The 24,841-nt window shown below is 41.3% G+C and overlaps 2 long non-coding RNA genes across 3 annotated transcripts in view; one reads left to right on the forward strand and one right to left on the reverse strand.

Annotated features, from left to right (window-relative positions):
• The window catches only part of LOC135088871 (uncharacterized), a 12,634-nt gene extending 2,981 nt beyond the window's left edge, over nt 1-9,653 (forward strand). Inside the window, exons 2-4 of one of the 2 annotated variants that reach the window (XR_010261159.1) lie at nt 5,524-5,690; nt 7,304-7,469; nt 8,558-9,653. This is a non-coding gene — a long non-coding RNA (uncharacterized LOC135088871). The remainder of the gene's footprint in view (nt 1-5,523; nt 5,691-7,303; nt 7,470-8,557) is intronic. The other variant, XR_010261158.1, reaches the window with a different exon arrangement.
• Nucleotides 9,654-19,096: 9,443 nt separating this feature from the next.
• LOC135088898 (uncharacterized) lies at nt 19,097-22,800 on the reverse strand. The gene is made up of 2 exons (XR_010261160.1): nt 21,717-22,800; nt 19,097-19,384 (listed from the first exon to the last, which is right to left on the reverse strand). It is a non-coding gene; the product is annotated as an uncharacterized LOC135088898 (long non-coding RNA).
• Nucleotides 22,801-24,841: the final 2,041 nt, after the last annotated feature.

Here is a 24,841-nt window from a genome sequence, read left to right on the forward strand (position 1 = left end):
TAGTCAAGATGAAACCAAGGTCATAGAGCGCTGAAATATAAAAATGCTAAAAGAATACAAATGTCGAGATAAAAAATAAAAAATAACAATAAAATAAAGCTGAGACTCAATTAAGAAGTACGTTATTAGTAGTCAAAGAGCCTAGTAGTTTCCCTTCATCAGCCATGCACCGCTCGCTGGAAAGACAAGCCAATACATGTTACAGACCCTTAGTATCTGCTTCATGCAAACACTTACTATTGGTCATGAAATCCTAAGTATATTTAAAGGTCATAGGAGCTGGTAGGTGCATCGAACTTCTTTTCAAGGTCACTGTGGTTCAAGTCTTATCTTCTAAATTCTTGGTTTCAGTCTAAGCAGCTTCTTATCTACTGACTGACTGACTGACTGACTGAGTGCCTTGCTAGCGTATGTGACTGACCTATTGACTGACTGACCTACTGACTGCCTGACTGAATGACCTACTGACTAACTGACTGACTGACTGACTGATTGACTGACCTACTGACTAACTGACTGACTGATTGACTGACCTACTGACTGCCTGACTGACTGACTGACTGACTAACTGACTAACTGACTGACTGATTGACTGACCTACTGACTAACTGACTGCCTGACTGACTGACTGACTGACTAACTGACTAACTGACTGACTGATTGACTGACCTACTGACTAACTGACTGACTGACTGACTGACTGACTGACTGACTGATAAATTAACTTAAGAGACTGACTGACTAATTGAAAGAGTAACTTAAGTGACTGACTGACTGACTGACTGACTGACTGACTGACTGACTGACTTACTTACTTAACTGACTGACTGACTAACTAACTTCACTTTCTAAACTTCCTGTCTTACTTAACTGGCTGACTGACTGACTCCCTTACTTAACTAACTAACCAATTGACTACCTGACTAGCTAAACTTTACTGACTGACTGACTTATGACTAACCTCCACCTCAGACAAGATACTTAGGTCCCATTCCGGTTGACATTTATTTTCTTTTTCTTCTTCTTCTTTTTTTTTTTTTTTAGGCTCTAATCGAGGTCACTTCCTTAGTCAAATATGTTCCTGACTCATTTCCCAATTTCTGATTTAGTCCAAGGGAAATTATTGTTACTCAAGGATTATTTTTCTTTTTTCAATTTTTTATTCCTATTCTTTTTATTCACTTCTTCCTCCTCCTTTTCTTTTTTTTTTTCTTCTTCTTCTTCTTCTTCTTCTTCTTCTTCTTCTTCTTCTTCTTCTTCTTCTTCTTCTATATTTCTTCTTTCTTTATTTATTTCTTTCATTCTTTCTCTTTCTTTCTTTCTTTCATTCATTCTTTCTCTTTCTTTCTTATTTCGCGTCAGGGAGACGGACAAACTAGAGAGAGAGAGAGAGAGAGAGAGAGAGAGAGAGAGAGAGAGAGAGAGAGAGAGAGAGAGAGAAACACCAGTTAAATTCGTCTCTTCCAAAAACTTGATTGTAGAAGACTTAAAAAAAAAAAAAAAAGAAAAGAAAAGAAAGAAGGAAAGGAAGAAAAAAGTTACCTGCCTCTGGAATAGATTACCTTTCATGGCATAAACTCACCTGGTGGCCAACATTTACCTACTTCAGTCGTGTTTGGTATTTCCGCTGCCCAGGTGTGTCTAGGAGGCGCACCTGCGTTAACATGGGAAAGTTTGAGAGCAACGCGAAAAGATAATGTGTTAATGCTCTGATGAAACACGGTGTAATACCAAAAATAGTGTTAACACAGACGAAAACAAGAATGTAGTTGGTAAAATAGTGTTAATACTCTGACGAAACACGATGTAATACCAAAAATAGTGATAATACTTTGTCAAATCATAATATAATATAAAAAAAAAATTAATAACGCTAAGAGAGAGAGAGAGAGAGAGAGAGAGAGAGAGAGAGAGAGAGAGAGAGAGAGAGAGAGAGAGAGAGAGAGATTATGGACTGGGAAAACGTGATGAGTTTGAATAAATCGCCACTTAATGATTGTCGTGTTCCTGGGAGTGTGTAAGGTACGAAGAGGAAGAAGAAGAGGAAGAAGGAGGAGGAGGAGAAGAAAAAGACTAAATAAAAAGGACGACAATTTAGCGAGAAATTTCTGAATACCTATCACTGAGTCACGATTTGTACCTTAACGTATGTGTGTGTGTGTGTGTGTGTGTGTGTGTGTGTGTGTGTGTGTGTGAGTGTGTCTGATGCGTATGAGGAAGTAGGAAGAAAACAAATTTACTGTCAGACACGTTGAACTTAAGAGATAAACTGATAGTCTTGATTCATTGTTCCCTTGTGTGTTGCTCACCTGCCACGTGTTAATGAGGCTGCCAGAGGTGAGATGTGATAGTGAGTGTGACAGTAAATGTGGTACAGGTAATATGACAGCTGTGATGTACATATGACAGGTAAAGTGATGATAGATGTGAGAATGTGTATGATGGAGGTGAAACAGGTAATGACGGTAGATGTAACAGTAGATATGATAAATGTAATATGAGAGTAGATATGACAGTGGACATGACAAAGGTAGTTATAATAGGTGTGGGAGTATATATGACCAGGTAATATGACAGTTGATATGACCAAGTAATATATAGAGTAGATATGACAGGTAATATGACACAGGTAATATGACACAGGTAATATGACACAGGTAATATGACACAGGTAATATGAGACTTGATATGACACACTAAACATGGCACAAGATACGATACAGTAAAATATGACACAGCAAATATGCAATAGATGAAATGACACAGTAAAATTTACAATCTTGGAATTCGTAATGTGAAAAAAAAAAAAAAAAGAAAAAGGAAAAAAGTACCATTAGATTTTCATGTTAAGTGATAGAAAAAATATTAAAAGAAGAAAAGAATTATGATAAGACCACCGTAATAAAACAAGAGAAAGGAAAAGAAACAAAAAGAAAAGAAAAACAAAAGCATTAGTCGATTTTCACGTCATTATAATCGAATGAAATAATGAAAGAAAGAAAGAAAGAAAGAAAGAAGGAAGCCATTATGAAACCTTAACTACAAATGAAAGCAAACGAATGAAAGGAAAGAAAAAGAAAAATTAGTCCGCTTTCACATCACTTACATGAAAAGAAGTACTGAAAGAAAGAAAAAAAAGAAAAAGAAAGGAGTCATTCTTGAATCCTCCCAGTAATAAAACAAACGAAAGAAAAAGAAGAAAAACAAAACAACAAACAGAAACCATGACTCCACCTTCACATCACTAAAAACAAAACAAAATACTGAAAGAAACAAGAAAAAAAAAAAGAAGGAAATTACATCATTAAATTCGTGTGTTTGAAAAGCTACGAAATTACAAAGTCCGTGAGATCGAGGTAAGCAAAGGTGCACGAATCCTCAGGTGAGCTTCGGGGCAGGTGAGGAGGCAAGACCACAGAAGAGGAGGGCGATGAGTAGCCGAGGGATGCCCGGCTGTGTTGCTTTAACCTTGGTGGTGTGTGTGTGTGTGTGTGTGTGTGTGTGTGTGTGTGTGTGTGTGTGTGTGTGTGTGTGTGTGTGTGTGTGAGGGGCGGATGAAGGAATGCCTCGGCTGGAATGTTCTGACCGGTTATTTGGAAGAGAAGGGGGAGGAGGAGGAGGAGGAGGAGGAAGAGGAAGAGGAAGAGGAAGAGGAGGAGGAGGAAGAGGAGGAGGAGAAGGAGGAGGAGGAGGAGGAGGAGGAGAATGACATCAAGAACAAGATGAAAGAAGGGAAGATAGAATAAGAAAGAAAAAATAATGGAGAAGGAGAAGAAGAAGAAGAAAAAAAAAAGGAGGAGGAGGAGGAGGAAGAGGGAAAGAAGAAGAAGAAGAAGGAGAAGAATTCAAGAAAAAAGAAAGAAAAGAAAAGAAGGAAAGATAGAATAAAAAGCAAGGAGGAGGAAGAAAAAGAGAAAAAGAGGAGGAGGAGGAGAAGGAGGAGAAATAGAAAAATCATAGGAAAACAAGACGGGAAATCTTTCGTGTGAAAAAAAATAGAAGGAAAAACAAGAAAGAAAAAGCAGACAAGGAAGAAGAAGACCAGGAGGAGGAGGAGGAGAAGAAAAAGCAAAAAAGGAGGAGGAGAAGGAGAAGAAGGATGAGTAGAAGGATCATAATGACACCATGACGGGAAATCCTTCAAGCAAATGATGACTTGACTAATACTACACTGCATATCAACAAAACATTATACATATACACGTACCTTGCTTAATGTTTACCAAGAGACTGTTTGCAATGTTCGTCTTTATATCCCCACTGTTATTGTTGCTGTTGCTGGTGGTGGTGGTGGCGGTGGTGGAGGTGACAGTACACATAGCAATAGTTATAAAGACATTATTTCTTATGGTAATGATAGTGATGGTTACTTTTGGCATTTTAAGTACATGAGTTAGCAAGACTGACGAAGAGCAGGAGGAGGAAGAGGAGGAGGAAAGAATGATATTGCGGAGGAGAGAACAAGAGAACATGCCTATTAACTCTTGCCTCTGGGTTTTCGTGGGTGGGTGAGGCAGGGAAGGAAGAAATAACGAAGGGAGGAAGGCTGTGAGGGAGGGAAGGAGGGAGTGAGGCAGGGAGGAAGGCGTTTGAGAATGGAGGAAGTTGAGAACGGAGGGAGGATGTGAGAGAGGGGAGAAGGGTGTTAGGAAGGGAAGGAGAAGAATGGGGAGGGAAGAAAGTGAGTTAGGAAGAGAAGTAGATGAATAAAGGAATGAAGGGGTTAAGAAAGGAATGAGGGAGTTAGGAAGGGAAGGAGATGAATAAGGAAGAGAAAGAGGTAGTTAGAAAGAGGAGATAAAGAAGGGAGGGAAGGAGTTAGGAAAGGATAAAGGGAGTTAGTAAAGGAATGAATGTATTAAGAAAGGGAGAAAAGAAAGAAGTAACGAAAAAAAGGAAGAGATAAGGGAGAAAAGGAAGATATTAAGAAGGGAAGGAAAGAAAGAAGTTAGGAAAAAAACAGTTAAATAAAAAAAAACGAAGCTAAGAAAAATAACAAAGAATAAGTGTGCGAACAATGGAATAAGGAAGAGAAGAAGAGGAAGAGTGGGGACTTGATTACATACAGGTAGGCAACGTTCTTACCTGCCTCTTTTCCTACCCCGAACCTTGAGTAGTGACGTCACGCTTCTTAGAAAAGGCTAAATGTCACCCTGCGTTACTTCTTGCCACCAGGAAAATGTTTTGCTGCGCGATGTGTCTGTGTGTGTGTGTGTGTGTGTGTGTGTGTGTGTGTGTGTGTGTGTGTGTGTGTGTGTGTGTGTGTATTTCCTGCCCGTGTTTCTCTACAGTGTGTGTTGTAGCTGGTTTGAGAGAGAGAGAGAGAGAGAGAGAGAGAGAGAGAGAGAGAGAGAGAGAGAGAGAGAGAGAGAGAGAGAGCACACCCAACCTTCTCTCTCTCTCCTCACACACACACACACACACACACACACACACACACACACACACACAAAGAGATACATGACAGCACATTTCCAAGTCTAAGCCACCAAATCACACACTCACGTACGCGGGGACACACAGATGCACGCGGTCTCCTGGTGTGTGGTGGTGGCGTGCGTGGTCGGCGTGGTGGTGGCGGCTCCCAGCGGCGGGGTGGTCGAGAAGTCGGTGGCAGTCGAGACTCATCCCCTCCCTCAGCAAGGCTCCGTTATCCACACACACCATAAAAGTCACACTATCGATCCTGCGTAAGTAATGAGTGGTTTGGTTACGTTAAGTTACATTAGGTTTGGTTTGGTTACGTTAGGTTAGGTTAGGTTACGTTAGGTTAGGTTACCTTAGGTTAGGTTTGGATACGTTAAGTTAGGTTAGGTTACGTTAAGTTAGGTTAGGTTAGGTTTGGTTACGTTGTTAGGTTAGGTTAGGTTACGTTAAGTTAGGCTAGGTTAAGTTAGGTTAGGTTAAGTTAGGTTAGGTTAAGTTAGGTTAGGTTTGGTTAGGTTAGGTTAAGTTAGGTTAGGTTACGTTAAGTTAGGTTAGGTTAGTTACTTTAGCCTAGCCTGTCTTTCAGCCTGGCATCGTCACACACACACACACACACACACACACACACACACACACACACACACCATAAAAGCCACACTATTAATTCTGCGTAAGTAATGAGTAGTTTTGGTTACGTTAGGTTAAGTTAGGTTTGGTTAGATTTGGTTTGGTTACGTTTATTTGGTTTGGTTACGTTTAGTTAGGTTTGGTTTGGTTAGGCTACATTTAGTTTGGTTTGGTTAGGTTAGGTTAAGTTAGGTTTGGTTAGTTAGGTTTAGTTAGGTTAGATCAGATTTAGTTAGGTTATCCCAGCCTCTGCCTCAGAACAAAATCCTGTAATTCTGTAAATGCTGAGTAGTTCTGGTTAAGTTAGTTTTAGTTACGTTAGGTTAGGTTAGGTATAGTTACGTTAGGTTAGGTTTAGTTACGTTTGCCCAGCTTCTCCTCGCAGCCTGATATCGTGACTCACACACACCAAACAACCACTCTATTGATTCTGTTTAGTTCAGTTTTTTTTTTTTTTTTTTCAGTAAGTGTTAAATAATCTGGGTTAGGTTAGGTTGGTTCAGCTCTCTTTCTTTTGATTACATTTCAGTGAGAGTTGAGCTGTTTTGGTAAGGTTAGTTTTGGCTTAGTTTTCTTTTTCTTTATGTTATATATATATATATATATATATATATATATATATATATATATATATATATATATATATATATATATATATATATATATATATATATATATATATATATATATATATATATATATATATATATATAAAAGATGTGTTCTGGCTAAGGAGAAGAGTAGTGACAAAACAAGAAATAGCCACAATAGATGCCAGACTCTAGGACAGTTCAAGTTACGATATAAGATAAATAATAAGATATGATTTTAGAGTCTTTCTTAAGGCATTTGAAGAGTTTATTGCTACCATCATTCACTAACACATGCTTTATTCATTTGTTCATCCATCCATTTATTTCTTTCGTATAATAGTCTTGTTTTGTGTTGATTTGCTTTAATTATTACCACTACCATCGTTATCATTTTAATTAACACATGTTTTATTCATTTATTTCATTTACCCATCTGTTTTTCAATAATAATATTGTTTAGTGGCGTTTTATTACCACCACCACCACTACTACTACTACTGCTGCTACTACCACCATTAATTAATACACGTATTTTACCAGTTCCTTTCATTCATCCACTTACTTCTATCGTATAATAGCTTTGTGTTGTTGCTTTAAGTATTACCACCACATTTAACACCACCACCACCACCACCACTACCTGCCCGTCCCTACAGCTTCCGGGACTCTGAATTCTACAAGGCCATGGACCAGGCCGGAGCCAACCTGTTCAAGGGCCTGGGTGACGCCGCCCTTTCCCTGGGTAGCTTCCTCTCTCGCCTGGCAGGGGGCAACCGTCAACATTAGTTTGTCCGTCAGAAGCAGCCCACGCGGTAAGGAACAGTAGGTGTCATTTGGTGTTTGTTATCGTGTTGGTGTTTTTAGACTTGTTAGGTATCGTTGTTCGTTGTTGTTTGAATATTTGATTGATAGGTAGATGGATGGGTGTATAGACAGAGGGAGGAACATAAAAAAAAAAAAAAAAAGATAGATTGATAGTAAAATAGATAGACAGGTAGATGAAAACATTGAAAAATAGAGATCTTTAGATAGATAAATGGAGAAACTGATAAATAAGATAGATAGATAGATAGATAGATAGATAGATAGATAGAAAGATAGATAGATAAACAAGTAGATATATAGATGGAGAAGCATAAAAAAGCAGAGATAAATAATTAGATTGATAGATTAGATAAACAAATAAATACATGCACAAATAGATAGACAAACATAGATAGACAAATATATAAATAGATAGACGGAAAGATAGACAGATACACAGACAGATAGACAGACTTGGTTAATCTCACCCGTCTCGTCATCAGATCACAAGGAGCCACATCTCTAACAAATATCAAAGTACAAACATTGATAACAGATAAGGTAAAGACAAGGTTAAGGGAGAATTAATCTATTTATGAGTTGTATTTATAGTTCATATCTTCGCCATGTTAATCTTTTATCCTGCTTGTGAATTCTTTATACAGGACCTTGAACATGGGTCGTTTGGTCTAAGTGCGTGTGTTTGAGAGAGAGAGAGAGAGAGAGAGAGAGAGAGTGTGTGTGTGTGTGTGTGTGTGTGTGTGTGTGTGTGTGTGTGTGTGTGTTACCAGCTCGAGTCTTTTATTTTTGTGTTTTGCTATGTTTTTAATTTGTCCAAAGTTGATTTTTATAATGGACTGCTGCTTCTTATACATTTTAGTTCGCTATTTATATATTTTCTTTATATATCACGTTTGTTTCTGTAATTTTATATCAATACTTTACACTAGTCAATAAATTATCTTTCTGTCCATCAGTGTGTGTGTGTGTGTGTGTGTGTGTGTGTGTGTGTGTGTGTGTGTGTTTACGTATACATCTAAACATGGTGTTAGCGTAATGTCATCATGCAACACTAGGGCTTATCCCTCATTACCTCACCTCTACAGAGTCTCTGCTGCGTAGTCTGTAGAAGGGACGTATGTGGGTGTCTTCCTGTGGGCGGCGCTGACGGCGGTGCTGCGCGGGATCTCCTCTTGTGTTTGTTACTACTAACCATTAACTTAAGCACGGCCAGTCGCGGGCATGAAGTTCTCTAGGATGTATTGAAGTACTAATACTATAGATTACTGTCCATGAAGCGCGTCGCAATACTGGTTACGTTGTAGGGAGAGCGACTGTCATCCATTGATTATTTACACAATGTGCTGGAGTAGAATACAAAATGGAGCTACAATACATTTGATCAGTGAGTTATGTGGCGTGTGGAAGAAAGTTATTGGAGCCTTGTAAAGGAGAGGTATTCAAGAGATGCAATGATTATTTTAACTGCTATTGGGGATACCTGTTCAATTTTATAAACGAGACCCGTTCGAGAGACGTAATGATCAATAGAACTGTTATTGGTCATATTAGTTCAGCCTTGTAAAGGAGAGGTATTCCGGAGATATAATGATTGATATAACTGCTACTGGCGTTAGATATTTTTTTTTCAGTTTTATAAAGGAGAGCTATTCAAGAAACATTGACTAATATAACTGAATCCCAGACACCTCCTCAGATCAAACCTGGCAACACACTCTAGCAAGCCTTTAAATTTTGTCCTATGTATATGCAATGTATTTAAACCTGTGTACTTAAGGACACAAAATAGGCAGTATCATGAAATTCTGTTTCAATGCTGTGAGAAAGTTTTTATTACAATATTCACACAGTTGATATTTAAATACGTGTTGAAGTCGTCTTTTAATACACCACTGGTCATGTCTGAGTATAGGCACGGACAACACTCCTCAATTTAAGCCTGACGTTGTAGAGAAATCAAATCAAATCGACAAAAATATATTCCAGCCTGTTATTTACATTTTTTTTCTCACTGGAACGCGAAACTAACACGATCTTAGTTGGTAGTGAGTGCTGGAACAAGTGTCATCACCACCACCACCATCGCCATCACCAGTCTGGAGTTGCATAGCGTAGATCGAGAGCTGCCTGTGCTTGGTTTGTGTATTGTTGTGTTTTGTATGATTAAAACCACTGAATCAATAGTGTGTTTGTGTCTGGATGGAGGAGGCTTAGGGGGCGTCACCTGTCTTCTCCTTCCCTCTTCTTGACCTAACTTCATACTGTTAAGTGATGTAATTAGACAGGTAAGGCTATTACTACAACTAGAACAATAACTACTACTACTACTACTACTACAATAACATTATCTGTAACAATTGCAATATTTTTTCCTTCTCTTGGTGTTTCATGTGACACAACAACTACTACTACTACTACTACTACTACTACTACTACTACTACTACTACTACTACTACTACTACTACGCCTTTCCTGATAACACGATGAGAACGGAGCAGATGGTGAAGAGCTGATGAATTATCGAGTTTTGTATGACTGAAACCGCTGGAGCAACAGAAGATGGCAGGGAAGACAGATTGAGATGGAGGGATGGCATTACGTTAGAACTGCAAAGGATGGGAGTCACAGAGGAAGATACAAGGGAGAGAAACAACTGGAGGAGACTCGTACATGGCGCCAACCCGTAAGAAGCAGCAATAGTGTGTTTGTGTTTAGATGAAGGTGAATGTAGAGTCTTAGCGTGCGTCACACCATCCCGATCCTGCGCCTCTCCAGATAGACAACGAGACAGAAGCAGATGGTGAAGAAGAGGAAGACAGGCGGCAGCACGAAGAGGCGGTACGTGCTCATGACCTTATGGGCGGAGAACTTGATCTTCCGACCCGAGAACTGTACCTGTTTCTCGCTGAACGCCTGAAAGGGAGACACTTTGAGCACTCCCTTGTCTGGGTCGGGTTTGGGCGCCATGTGGTTAGCGGCGTAGGTAACGAAAATGTGCATCATGATGTTACAGAAGAGGAGGAAGATGATGAAGAAGAACCACACGTCGATGAGCTTGATGGCGGCGGTGTTGGGCATGGTGCTGGAGAAGTTGGCGAAGAGCGTGTACAGGACGAGCAGAGACGTGAGGGACATGATGGCGCGCACGTTGAGGATCTCCATCTTGACGAAAAGCGTGGACCAGCTCACCGCCAGGATCAGAACTGACGGCACGAAGGTGGACAGCAGGACGACACCCTGGCGGCGGTGCAGCTCCAGCTTGAGGCTCAGCATATCAGGGGCTTCCTGCGGCCTGAACTTCACATTCTTGACCGTGTACAGCGCCAGGTCCCTCTGCCCCGTGTACAGCGCGTCGCCGCTCTCGCGCGAGAACTCCACGATGCCCTTGTAGGTCCACGGCAGCTGTAGGTCGATGCTGCACTTCTGCACGTCGAAGGGATACACGTACAAGTCGAACAGGCACGTGAAGGTGGCGGTGTACTGCTGGATGATGGTGATGTTGTTGGCGGCTCCGGGGTACACCAGGTCTGGGGAGAGAAGAAGGGGGAGGGGTACTGACTGGCTTACACACACACAGACACACACACACACACACACACACACACACACACACACACACACACACACACACATACTGTCTCTCATCCTCAGCCTCACCTCTCTTGACGGAAGCGAAGGACGGCAGGACGGGCTGGTTGGCTGTTCGCACCACCACCGTCTGGTCCAGCACCTTGGACTGGCCGCCCTCCAAGTTCACCAGCAGCACGCGCGGCAGCCAGATGCCCTTGGTCTCCTCCTCCTGGATGAGCGTGTCGAAGTCTGAGTGCAGGTGGTTGAAGTTGAGCCTGTCGTCCCTCCAGGTCGGGCTGACGGAGAACTCCAGGTTGAGCGTCATTCTGATGTCATCGATGTTTGCGATGCGCGTGAGGGTGACGGAGGGCGTGAGCAGCAGCGTAGTGTCCTGGGGACCCCGCGGCGGCAGGTGGGGGCGGTACGTGCCGTCCTTCACCACAACGCCACAGTCGTCCTCGTCACTACCGTCCTGGCAATCGAAGCGGAAGTTGCAGCGGTACTCGTGGTCCAGACAGAAGCCAGACTTGCACATGAACTTGTCGTGTGGGCAGGGGGACAGGCTGAAGGGCACGCTGCTGCCCTGGGGCTTGCCGCACAGCAGCGTGGCGGCCGTCCACATGTGCAGGCCGATCGGGTACTGCTTCAGGTCGAGTAGGACGAGCCAAGCCATGGTCTCGTTAGTCTCAGTGTTCCGCAGCTCCCACCGCTGGCCGCTCTCCTCCCACAGGATCACGTAGAAGTAGAACCCTCGGAACACTGGACGCCCGCCCATGTAGCCCCCAAGGCGGAATTTCATCATTTTTTCCTCCTTTAAGCATAGACCGCGGAGGTACAGGAACTCCGCGGCCCTCACGTGGCAGGTGCCGCACAGCTCAGTCTCGCAGCTGGTGTCGCTCCACAGACCGTCAGGGAGCACCTGGCCGCAGTTGAGGACGCTGCCGCCCCTGGGATGCCCCGGCTTGAAATTCTTGTAGGTGACGCGCTTCTGGGTGTTGGCGTCCCTCCACACACCCTCCTGCTCCTCGTCCGTGATGCCGATGTAGAATTTGTAGATGCTTCCAGGCTGACACACGTCCTTGAACTGCTGGACCTCCTGGTAGAAGCGGAGGTCATCGTGCTGGGAGGCGGGGACGGCCAGGGACGAGTTGGCGACCTGGCACAGCGTGAAGGCCTCCAGGAACTTGCGAGTCTCAGGCATCACCTGATAGCGGTGAGACGGCCTGCGGGGAGGCGGCGGCGTGTGAAGCTATAAAGATGACTGGAATTGCTTGACTCAGATACGACACAGCTTACTGCAGCCCACTGACTAAAACTAACCTTTGACAGTCACGTCTTCTTAATACTACAGTCCACTAGTCACTTCTTCCCTTTGACTATAATGGTTTTTTTGCTGCCTCAGTCTATTAATCACTTCCGCCTTAGACTGCTCTGGCTGCTAACTTCGTCCAGTTCAGTAACGACTTCTACCATTTGACTCTAGTGGTTTGTAGCTGTTCCGGTCTACTAACCTCTTCTGACTTTGACTGTCATGGTTTCTAGTTATTCCAATCTCCTAACCACTTCTTTATCCTTTGGCTGTCATGGTTTCCCCTCAAGCTTCATGAAATACTCTGGTCCAACTTCAGAATACTTTCAAAAGGACAGCGAGATAAATGAACGAGGAATTTGATTTTTTTTTTCCATACCTTTGTTTATTCTCACTTAATAATAACGTGCAGGGGAATACCGAGGAAGAAAACGTGTCTTGTCATTAAGAGCTAAGGAGTAAAGATACCTATTGTTCCCACGACTCACCTGCACAGTTCCTCAAGGTCGATAAAAGTGAAGTTTGTGTCTCCGAACTCCATTGGCTCGTCCTCGTCCAAGTTAAGGAGGTCGCCGCGGCCCACGATGCGACACTTTGCCATGGCCATCACTTCGGAGGAGGACAGCGCTCGGCTCCAGAGGTTCAGCTGCGCGATGTCTCCATGCAGAACCTGAAAGGGGAAGGGAAGAAAGGTGGTTGTTCTTCAGATATAGCTGATTACTGCTGCTTTTGTTATGCAAGAGGAGTAATGGACAAGGGCAACACAATTTATGAAAAGAAAGGCCCGTTAAGGTAACAATCCCTAAAGATGAAAATAAGTGGGGGTCAAAAAGATTATCCGAAGCTGAAGAAGTGTCTTAAGACCTCCCTTTTGAGAGAATTATTACTGCTACTACTACTACTACTACTACTACTAGTAGTAGTATTACTAAAGAATATAACATTAGGCAAATTTATGGATGAAGATAATTATAATAGGTAGAAATAGATATGTTTCATAAAGGGACTGCCACATGTAGGCTAGACGTCTTCTTGTAGACTCCCTTATTTTCATACTACTACTACCACTACTACTACTACCACCACCACTACTACTACTACTACTACTACTACTACTACTACTACTACTACTACTCACTCACCTGCTCCCTGTGAAACCCCCCTGCGAAGCTATCTTGTTCCTGTCCTATAATGAAGCTGCCGTTGAGGGGAAGGCTGCCGGGAGTGTCCAGACTGCCTGATGCCACCACCTGAGGAAGACCAGGTTACGAGGGGGAGACAAAATTGATAAGAGTGAAGGAATACGAAATTATAACTTAATTCTTTTACCGCAGCGCAATTTCTCTTTTTTACCCACAATTACCTGTACCTTTTCAGACGCTTGTTTCTTTGTATTCCCATAGTCTATATTTTCGTAGTTTTAAAAGGACAAAATGAACCTTCTTATATACTATTATTATTGTTATTATTATTTTATTTGTCCTGTGTGTCCATGCTAACTATATTTTTAGTGTTATTTTCTATTCTCTCTCTCTCTCTCTCTCTCTCTCTCTCTCTCTCTCTCTCTCTCTCTCTCTCTCTCTCTCTCTCTCTCTCTCTCTCTCTCTCTTTCCTCCTCCTCCATGCAAACTACATTTCTATATAGCTATCATCTATTTCTCTTTTTCTTTTGTATATCCATGCTACCTTCCATTCATCTTTTCTATATATTCATGCTATCTTTTATTCTTCTTTTCTATGTGTCCATACAAGTTATATTTCTACGGTGCTCCCTCCCATGTTTCTGTGCCCATGCAATCTATGAAAAGTATCAAATCAAATGCCCGTATTCAGAAACACTATGTTCTATTGACACGACCATCTTCAAAGGCCACAAAGATGATTAGCCCAGTTCCCAAGAGTATTTCTCCTATTAACAACGTGGAAATCTTGTTAATCTGTCAATAGAACCACAAAAACACCCTCAAAAACAGTACAACTTCAACAAGAGCCTTTTGAAAGTAGTGGAGATGCGGTGGGGAAGTGTTCTTAAGTAGAGCCCAAAGAAGAAACACAGCAGAAAAGGAGTTAATTTATCTCCTTCATCCACTCCTTCAACGCCTCCTCACCCGCCCTCTGCAGTACAGAGTGTAGGTCTCAGGGGTCACCACGTGGCAGAAGGGCGTCCAGGCTTCCAGGTAGAGCGGCGCTGACACAGAAGCGTAGGTCATGACGCGCCCGTACAGGTAGGATTGAAGGCCCTGCCCCTGGTTACCTGACGGAGGAAATGAAAAGGTGTGATAGGATTTTAAGTTTGACTCTCTCTCTCTCTCTCTCTCTCTCTCTCTCTCTCTCTCTCTCTCTCTCTCTCTCTCTCTCTCTCTCTCTCTCTCTCTCTCTCTCTCTCTCTCTCTCTCAGGGCGCCGGGGGTGGAGAAGGGATGGGATTGAGATTTTTGGGGGGTTAGGTTGTTGTTGTTGTTGTTGTTGTTGTTGTTGTTGTTGTTGTTGTTGTTGTTGAATAAGTGAATGAGGATAACAAGAAATGACACACGAAGACAAAAATGAAGAAAATGAGAAAATACAAGAATAACAAATTAGGTAAAAGGCAAAAAAGCAAAGGAGAAAGAGAACAAACAAAGTGACTAACAAAAATTCTAACACACGAAGACACCACAAATAAAGATAAAAGAAACAATAACAAATGAGATAAAATAAAAAACTAGAAACAAAAAAAAAAAGAGAACAAAGAATAACAAAATACAAACACACATACAAAAGGGAAGGACAGTGAGAGATGCGGGGTTCGAACCAAGGATGCCGAAACATTAACTCACCAAAGAGCAGGTAATTGGATTCCTCGTCAGTGAGGGCGTAGGACAGGTGAGGAGACAGGTTGTTGAATCGCTCCTCCCTGCAGCGCCGCCGACAGGTAAGAGGAGTACAGGTAAATATTTAAGTGGGATGAATAAATTAATATCCTTTTTGCATTCTCGTAAATTGAAAGGTAAGTGAATGTATAAATATTACTTTTTATTATTATTATTATTATTAGTTTATTTATTTATTTATTTACTTATTTATTTTTTATTTTATTTTATTTATTTATTTTTTTTACAACGAAGCTTTTTAGTAACTGAATTTTGTCTTGTTTATGTTACACGTTGTACTTTCATATATATTGCTTTTATTTTTGTATATTTTGCCCCTCCTGATTTTTTTCCCTCAATTTTCACTTCATCCACGTGTTATTTTTCTTTTCCTGTTCCTATCCCTATTCCTTTTTCTATTTTTCATCATCTGATCCTTCTCAAAATTCGTCTCTTTCTTATATTTTCCTTTTTTTTTTCTTGTTTCTACTTTTTAGTTTTTTGCTCTTTTTAGTTTGTCTGTTGTTTCCTCTCCTGTCTTCTATCTTTCTGTGTCTTCACCTTTTCTTCTTTGCCTTTCTTAATATTTAAACGCATTCTGTCTCTTTATCACTGTCCATCTCCCTTATCATTTATTCTGTCTCCTTTTATATTTTATCTTTTTTTTAATGTCTTTGTACCGTCTGCCTTGCTTGTTCTCTCTTTTCTCCTCCCTCTTTCTTTCTCTTCGTTCCTCTTATTCTTGTACTGTCTCGAACGCTCATATTCCTCTCTGCTTTTGTGAATCCTATTGTTCTCCTTCCTTATCCTCCCCAAAAATTCCTACAAATTGATGACATGTTTCATTCACCCTTTTACTTTCATGCTCGAAACTTGTACTAGGCGGAATGCGAGACGGTCTTAAAAGGATCGATTTTTAGTGGCGCTCTGTTGCAGTGAAGCGTCGCGTTGGGGTGAGGTACTGCGGGACGAATCGCACTTAAGATTCATACGAGGAGACCTGTAGCAGAATATTAGACCTTTAGATCCCGCCCCTGCCGCTCAGCACTTCGCTTTCAGTTCCCCAACCACTCTGGGACACTTTGTTGTTGTTCCTCCGCCGCCTCTAAGTATTTAAATGTGTTGAATGTTATATATCTAGAGAGGTATAGCAGATTATTAGACCTTTAGATCCCGCCCCTGCCGCTCAGTACTTCCCTTTCAGTTCCCCAACCACTCTGGGACACTTTGTTGTTGTTCCTCCGCCGCCTCTAAGTATTTAAATGTGTTGAATGTTATATATCTAGAGAGGTATAGCAGATTATTAGACCTTTAGATCCCGTCCCTGCCGCTCAGCACTTCCCTTTCAGTTCCCCAACCACTCTGGGACACTTTGTTGCTCCTCCGCCGCCTCTAAGTATTTAAATGTGTTGAATGTTATATATCTAGAGAGGTTCTTACTTCCTTCCCTTTCCAGACTAGCGCGCACGTCGACAACACACCAAATTAGCTGCCTGGAAATCGGAAACTATATTCTTAATCCTTGTTTTCTTTCTTGTTTTTTTTTTTTTTTTTTTAAGATTCTTGCTAATGATTTTGATGTTTGTATTGTTGCATTGACACTCTTGATCCTTGTTTCCTTTCCTCTACGTGTTTGTTAAGATTCTGGACAGTGATTTTAGTGTTTGAATTGTTGCATATACACTCCTAATCCTTGTTTCCTTTCTTCTATGTACTTAATATGGTTCTGGTTAGCGATTTTAGTATTTGATTGTTGCATTTTCACTCTTAATCCTTGTTTCCTTTCTTCTACGTGCTTATTTTGATTTTGGATAGTGATTTTAATGTTTAAGTTGTTGCATTTACACTCTCCATCCTTGTTTTCTTTCTTTTACATTTTTGTTTTGGTTCTGAGTAATGATTTTCGTGTTTGAAATGTTGCATTTACACTCTCAATCCTTGTTTTCTTTCCTCTTCATGCTTGTTTTTATCCTGCACAGTGATTTTGGTGTTTGGATAGTTGCATTTCGTAGTGGGAGAGTTAAATGTGTCCCTACTCCGCCAGTAATGATAATAATGGCTAAAAAGTTGAAAGAGATAAATTTTAGAGTTAAGTGAGTGAGTGAGTGAGTGAGTGAGTGAATGTTAATTGAAAGACTGAGGAATGAAAGTGTGTCTATCTGAACTATTCTTAGATGGTGTGTGGCAGTTTATTCGTCTTGGTAGCAGCGATACTAATAATAAAGCCAAAAGTGTGTGAATTCTTGAGGTGCACGAGGATCTGAGGGAATGTAGTGTTAATTCAGAGCTTCTGCAGTGAAGGTATCTCTGTTTTGTTTAATTTTAAATGTGATATGACAGTTTATTTGTACCAGGTCGTCTTGGAAACAGCGGTAGTGATAATAAACTTGGAAGTGTGGGAGTTCTTGAAGTGCACGAGGATCTGGAAGAATGCAGTGTTAGTTCAAAGGTTCTGCAGTGAAGATACATGCGTTTGATTTCATTCTAGATATGGTGTGTCAGTTTATTTTTATTAGATTGTCTTGGAGGTAACGATACTAATAACAGAATTAAAAGTGTGTTGGTTCTCGAGGCTGGCAAGGATTTGAGTGAATACAATATCAATTCAAAGGCTGAGGAGTAAAGACGTGTTTTGTTTAATTTTAGATGTGTTACGACACTCTATTAGTTTTGTAAATAGCGACACTAATGATAAAACTGAAACTGTGGGGGTTCTTGAGGCGAGCGAGGATATGATTTAATGTAGTGTAGTTCAAAGACTGGTGAGCTTGTCTTAATTTTAGTTGTAGTATGGCAGTTTATTTCTCTCATATTGTCTTGAAAGCAGAGAGACTAATAATAAAACGAAAAGCGTGTTGGCTCTTGAGGCGGGGAAGGATGTGAGGAAATACAATGTTATTTCAAAAGCTGAGAAGTGAAGATGTCCACGTTTGCTTCGATCTTAAGGTATAACACTAATTCTCTATCGGGACGCCTTGAAAGCAACGATAAAAATGAAAGTGAAAGAACCGAAAGTGCATGTGAGTCCCTGAGGCGGCCGAGGATAAGCGTGAATAGTGTTAATATCAAAGCAGAGGCCGTTTTCTCTTTGACTTGAATATTAGATGTGGTATGACTCTTTTTTTTGTGCCGGGTCGTCTTGAAAGCGGGCGAGCAAAAAGAGTATGTGAATTTCTGAAGATGGATGTGAATGTAGTGTTAATTCCTAAGCAGCAGATTGAAGTTTTCTCTTGATATAAACCGTAGGTGAGGTATAACACCTTATTCCTACTGAACCTCCCTTGAGTTCCTTTTCCATTCATGTATACGTAGAAAACGGACACGAGGAAAGAGTATGGCTAATAATGATAGTAATGAAGGTAGATAAGACAAGTATAAAGAGAAAACAGAGATAAAAACAGACGTAATAAAAGAATAGAGCTAATGATGATGAAAAATTAAGGAAGGTGAGGCAGATAAAAGGGGACAAGAAAGGAAAATGACGATAATAATGAAGGAAGGCAAGAGAGCAGAGAAGACCATAGAGAAATGATAATGAACGAAGAAAAACAGAATAGGAAAGAATAGAAGAAATGAAGAGAGGGTAAAACAGATATCAGGAAGAGAACAGAGAAAAAATAGCGAACGAAGATAAGAAAAAAAAAAACAAGGGAAGAACAAAACTAATAATGAAAATAGCGAAGAAAACCAAGGAATATCAGAGAGAGAGAGAGAGAACAGAGGAATAACAGTGAACGAAAATAAACAGACACGGAAAGAATAGAACTAATAATGATAACGAGGAAAGAGAGGACCAACAAAAGAAGAAAACGGAGAAAAAACAAAGAAGGGAAGAGTAGAGCTAAAGATAAACATGAAAAGCAAGACAAGAAAGTCAACAGCGATGGAAAATAAAGATAAACAGATAAGAAAAGAACACAAGAACACTCGCCTGATCCAGTAACAAGCAGTGAAGGAGGAAACGGCTCTGTCCTGCTCGGTGAAATTGTACGCAAGGTAGATATCAAGAGATGGCGCTGTCCACACACCTCTCTGCAGCGTGTACACCTTCACCTGCCCCACGTCACCGCCTGAGTCCCCTGTCCTCGCCTCCGCCGCCCGGGTTCTCATCTCGATCAGTTTCCTGCTTCCCCGCTGCTGCTGTTGTTGCCTCAGCGCGAGTGGCGGTTGTGAGTGTGCCGCGTCTGTGAGGGACACATGTTGTGCGGTGAGCTAGAAATATGACGGTAGTTCTCTTTTTGATTTGTGTTTGGATGTTGCTTTTGTTGGATACACATGAACACACACACACACACACACACACACACACACACACACACACACACACACACACACACACACGTAATCCTTGCTACAACTTGACTTCCTTTTTTTTTTTTAAGATGTTCGCTTTACCATGTTTAAATACCCTTCCTCCTCCTCCTCCTCATCCTCCTCCTCCTCCTCCAGATACACACGTAATGTTTACTGCTTACATTTCTTCTTCTTTTTTTATTTCTTCCATTTTCTTTTTCTTTTTTTTTCAAGATATTCACACATGTAACGTTTACTCCAACTTGCGCATCTTACATTTCTTTTTCTTTTATTCCTTTATATATATTTTTTTGTTATAGACATTCGCGTTACTGTGTTTAAACGTGACTTCCTTCGACTTCCTTCCGTGCACTGTTCCTCACGCGCACAAAACGCACGATGAACGGCCTCCAGGTACTGGTTGCTGGCAAATACAAAGCTTACATCGATACAAGCAGAGGGATGAAAGGAACGCGACTCAGAATGGACCAAATATAAATCATGAAACGGGAACAAAGCGAGTCAACATTGGCCGGTGAGTCATGTCCGGTTATGTAAGTGTCCGTTTCTTAGGTGTGTTCGTTTTGGTGAGTTAGTTTTTAAGTGTACGCTCTTAAGTGTCCGTTTCAGGATATCGTTTTTAATTAGTGTCCGTTTCTAAGTGTCTAATTTCGATAAGTGCCTGTTTCCAGAATGTTCCTTTTCTGTTTCCGTTTCCGAGTGTCTGTTTTTTAAATGTCCGTTACCAGCATGTCCGTTTTTTTTTTTTTAAGTGTTCGTTTTCAGTGCGTTCGCTTTTAAAATGTCCGTTTCAAGTGTCCGTTTCCTCCTTTTTTAATTGTCCGTTTCCATCATGTCCATCTTCACGTGTCCCCTGGATGTCTCTCGTCAGATGCCCTTCGCTCGCCTCGCAAAACACAAACACTTGCTTGAGTTTTTTTTACACCAGCGGTATATTGACTTGAAACTGCACAAGAGACAGCCCCGTCAGGATGGCCAGGAGAGCTAGAGTATTCCTTCCTTCTAGACACTCGAGGGCTCAGACGCGATCCAGAAAAGGCAGTGTGGTAATGTATAGGAGTCTTTCTGATTGTGTTTGTATTGTAGGCGTAGATGATTCTTTCCGCTTGACACTCGATGGTTCAGACTCAGTGCAGAAAATAATGAGAGGCAGTGTGTTGTAATGTATAGGAGCCTCACTGGTTGTCTTTATATTATAACCGTATCTGATTCCTTCCTTCAGGCTGTTGACCATTTCAGTGGTATGGTAATATTTTGTTAACATTCAGAGCAGTATGAAAATATAGTTTGCCAGGACAGATAAAGAAAATAAAGAATGAAAGATTATTTTTTTGTCTTTTCTAGGTTACGAAAGTATTTAATTTGGTTTAGTATTGGAATAAGTGTGTGAAAAGTTGTAAGGGATTATGGGAAAAGGATGTCTTGCAGTGAAAGGGTTAAGGCTAAAATGCTAATGGCAGTGTGTAATTGTGTATGATGACCCAAAAGCACAACTTTCCGAACATGTTCTATTTGTATCACAGCGGTAGTTGATTCCTCTCTCTACACACTCGGGACTCAGATGAAGGAACTAATGGCAGCGTGTGATGATGTAAAGTGATTCAAGACTATCATCACTTTTCTGATTGGGTTGTACTCGTATTTGTATGTAACTACAATATTTCTTCTTCTAGACACTTGGAGACTCAAATTGAGGAACTAATGGTGTGTAGTAGTGAAGACTGTATGGTGACGAAGGAGCATCACTTTTTTGAACAGGCTGTATTTGTATCATAGAAGTACTGCAAGATTCCTTTACTCTAGACACTCGAAGCTCTGGTGCAGGAGTAATGGTAATGTGTGACGGTGTAGAGTGACTAAGGAGCATCACTCTTCTGAACGAGTTTGTATTGCACCTGCAGCATTCCAAGAAACAGTGGCAATGTGCAATACGGATAGGCCACAGTGACGAAGGGTTTGTGTATCAGCGGCGTCACAGTCAACCATGTGTGGGAACAGATTATTCTGATCACGTGTAAAATATGACCACGGTTAATAAAATCTTGACCGCTGCGAGTGTGTAGCTGGGCGAGGCGACACTTTACCACCTGCTTCCTACACAAGTATCCTTAATGTCAATCGAGTATCGTCTCTGGCTCTAATTCCCTTTAATGGGATAAAAAGATCAAACACTGGAGATAGTAAGTAAGGAGGTCACTTAACCATGCGCCTGGCCTGCGAGAGGGAGGGCGTCGCACTGCAGGAGAGGCGCCACCACCAGCAGCGCCAGCAGGAGTGAGGCGGCGAGGGGGGTCGTGGCTGCCTGAGTCATGGCTGCTCCTGGACTGGCTGATCCATGAGAGTGCCGGAGATGTCCCCGCCACCTGCGTCCACCCCACGCCGAATGCCGGGGCGCCGAGGGGACAAAGCTGCAGGGACGAGTGAGCGTTACTGTTCTCTTTATTATTCAGACGTGCAGCGCGTGGCCAGCAGCTCAGCGGGAACAATGGCACCACTCACTGCCCAGCCCAGCTAACCACTGCATGGAGCACAGCGGCCCAGCAGTGTGGGCGGCTAACTGTTCTCACTGGCTCATGGTTCTCAAGTCATGAAGAATTAATAAAGGTTATGTAGTGCCGTTGCCCGGGTGGTGGCCATCCATCACCCGACGAGGCATGCTCCATTACACCTTGGAATTTCCTAAAAGAAAGAAAAAAAAAAAAAGAGAGAGAGAGAGGATAAAAAAAAATGAAGAAAACGGTTGGTTGGTCCTGGAAAAGGGAAATTGGGTAAACGAAACATTTAGATTACGGATGCAAGACACATTACTTACCTACAAAGTAACGTGACCCATCACTCAGCGATGGGCGAGGCCTGAGTGCGTGCCGAAATGTGTACCGGGTGTAACGGTGCGGAGACCAGAGTGAAGCGGAGGATTTATTGCAACACAACTCAGGCGGCGGCAGAGTTCTTGAATGAGTGCCCCGCTGAACGATTCGTCTCCCTTGGCAGACCGCTAATACCCTGGCGAGGGGCGCCGTAAGGAATGAGGCACAGGAGGCTTGAGTATAGAGGCGTGAGTGTTCATTTTGGTGATAGATGACATTCCTTCGTCTGCTTTGAAAGAAAAAAGGAAAGAAAAGAAAGAAGATAGCATATGCTCTTCTTCCTCCCTCCTCTTTATTCTCACAACAGAGGAGATCGGGAATAGAATACATTGTTGTAAATAAATAAGTAGATAAATGAATGTATAAATGCATCAATAAATAAACAGGACTTGTCGATCAAGAGAGAGAGAGAGAGAGAGAGAGAGTCTTTTCCATCAAGCTAAAAAAGGAAAAGACGGGATGCGTTGTTGAGTGTATAAGGAATGGAAGAAAAGTTAAGGAAAATGTAGAAAGGAAACCCGGAATCTCTTTTCCATCAAGCTAAAAAAAAGGCGAAAAAAAAGACAAAATTATTTGGTGACCGTAAAGAGAATGTAAGAAGCGAAGTACTTAAGGAAAACTGAAAGGTGTCAAGACATTACAGAAAACTGAAACGAAAAGTAGAAAAAAGAAGCTGGAACTGAAGCATTTTATTTTCGGCTATAGATGAAGTCAAGTAAAAATAAAGTCAGTACATTAGATAGACACTTATTGATGGAAACAAGGTCAGTATGTCGGTCTGTTTAGTCTGTTGGCTAGTCTCTCTCTCTCTCTCTCTCTCTCTCTCTCTCTCTCTCTCTCTCTCTCTCTCTCTCTCTCTCTCATATGTAATTTTAGACAGAAAAGTGACAGGTAGCGCTCGGGTCTGTTCATTCTCGCCTGTCCTCATCTCAGCATGTGGAAAACTTGTTCTCTTCCTAGTAGCTGGAGGTAATCTCTATCTACTCGTAATCTTGCTCTTCCTGGAATGAAACGCGTGACATCAGGAAAATAATGCTGATATCTTTTGTTATCTTGAGTTGTAGTACTAGTATTTTTTTTTTTCCATATTTTCAAGTGTTCTTTAATCTATTTTACTTAAGTTGTGCAAGTATGTTTTGTAAATTTGAGTCTCTCTCTCTCTCTCTCTCTCTCTCTCTCTCTCTCTCTCTCTCTCTCTCTCTCTCTCTCTCATGGTGAAAGTTAGATTTTTCCACTCTAAATCTACATTCTTAACAACTGACTCTCTCTCTCTCTCTCTCTCTCTCTCTCTCTCTCTCTCTCTCTCTCTCTCTCTCTCTCTCTCTCTCTCCTCCGTCGTAATAACACACCACACTGAAGAGTATCAGTTCCTCGACCGTGCAAGAATCAGCCACTTACCTGTGATGGCACAAACTGATCACACTTGTTACCTTTGCTGTAGTTAACCTTTAGACCGCTGTGTGCTCTAAAACATGACACAAGTAAAGAAGGGTAGCTGCAAGAAGCCATCACCACTCTAGTTTTGTTACAGTTCATAGTTTCTGCTTTCATACAAAAGTGCCTCTCGGTTTACACGATTTTTAGGGACTTCCAGGCATCACGTAAACAAAAATAGAGTTAAAGAACAAAAACTAATGCGAACAAAAAAGTGTTTAGGACGTAAGAAAATAAGAGGAGCTGCAAGTACCCGTCAGGCCTATACGTGGCAGTTCCTGTATGAAACATGTCTACCTGTTTCTGCCTGTTATTCCCATCCATACATTTATCTAATCTTCTTTTAAAGCTCTCAAGTGATTCAGCACTAACAACCTGATTACTGAGTCTATTCCATTCATGTATCACTCTATTTAAGGATGTGACCTGTTACGCTGCACTATTTTGTCCTTAAATCTTGTAAGTGAATAATATTAATCACTACAGCTTATCCTTGTTTATTTATCCTAGCTTCAAGTTTTAAAGCTAAAAGAAATGGAAATGCAGAAAAAATATTAGAAAATCAATTTAATATTCACATTTGTACAGCGTGAATGAATGGTTCGGCTGGATCCCGCTAGAGTGGAAAACTTCATGTAAATTTAATTAAATCTAATATATTTTAAGTCGTGTTAAACAGAATTCGTTTTTTTGAAAAATCATGTAAATCGAGTCACCTGTAAAATAAGAAAACCACAGAGTGTTTACGTTGTTGTCTTTTCATTCTGTTGCTTGTGCTGCTCCGGGGAGAAGAAAAAGTGTGCTTAAGTTTGAGTTTATTACAGTTTCCATTATGAAGGAAAGAAGAAAACTAGACTATTATTTTATTGCCACCAGTGTATTACCCCCACTGCTCCGGGAATAAAAAAAAAAGTGTGCATAGGTTTGAATTTGTAGATGCTTACAGTTCCCATTTATAAGAAAAGAACAAAACTAGACTATTCTCTTATTGCCACTTCAATACATCACTTGTACTGCTCAGGGAAG

The sequence above is a fragment of the Scylla paramamosain genome, chromosome 32 (genome assembly GCF_035594125.1).
Source record: "Scylla paramamosain isolate STU-SP2022 chromosome 32, ASM3559412v1, whole genome shotgun sequence".
NCBI classification, from domain to species: domain Eukaryota; kingdom Metazoa; phylum Arthropoda; class Malacostraca; order Decapoda; family Portunidae; genus Scylla; species Scylla paramamosain.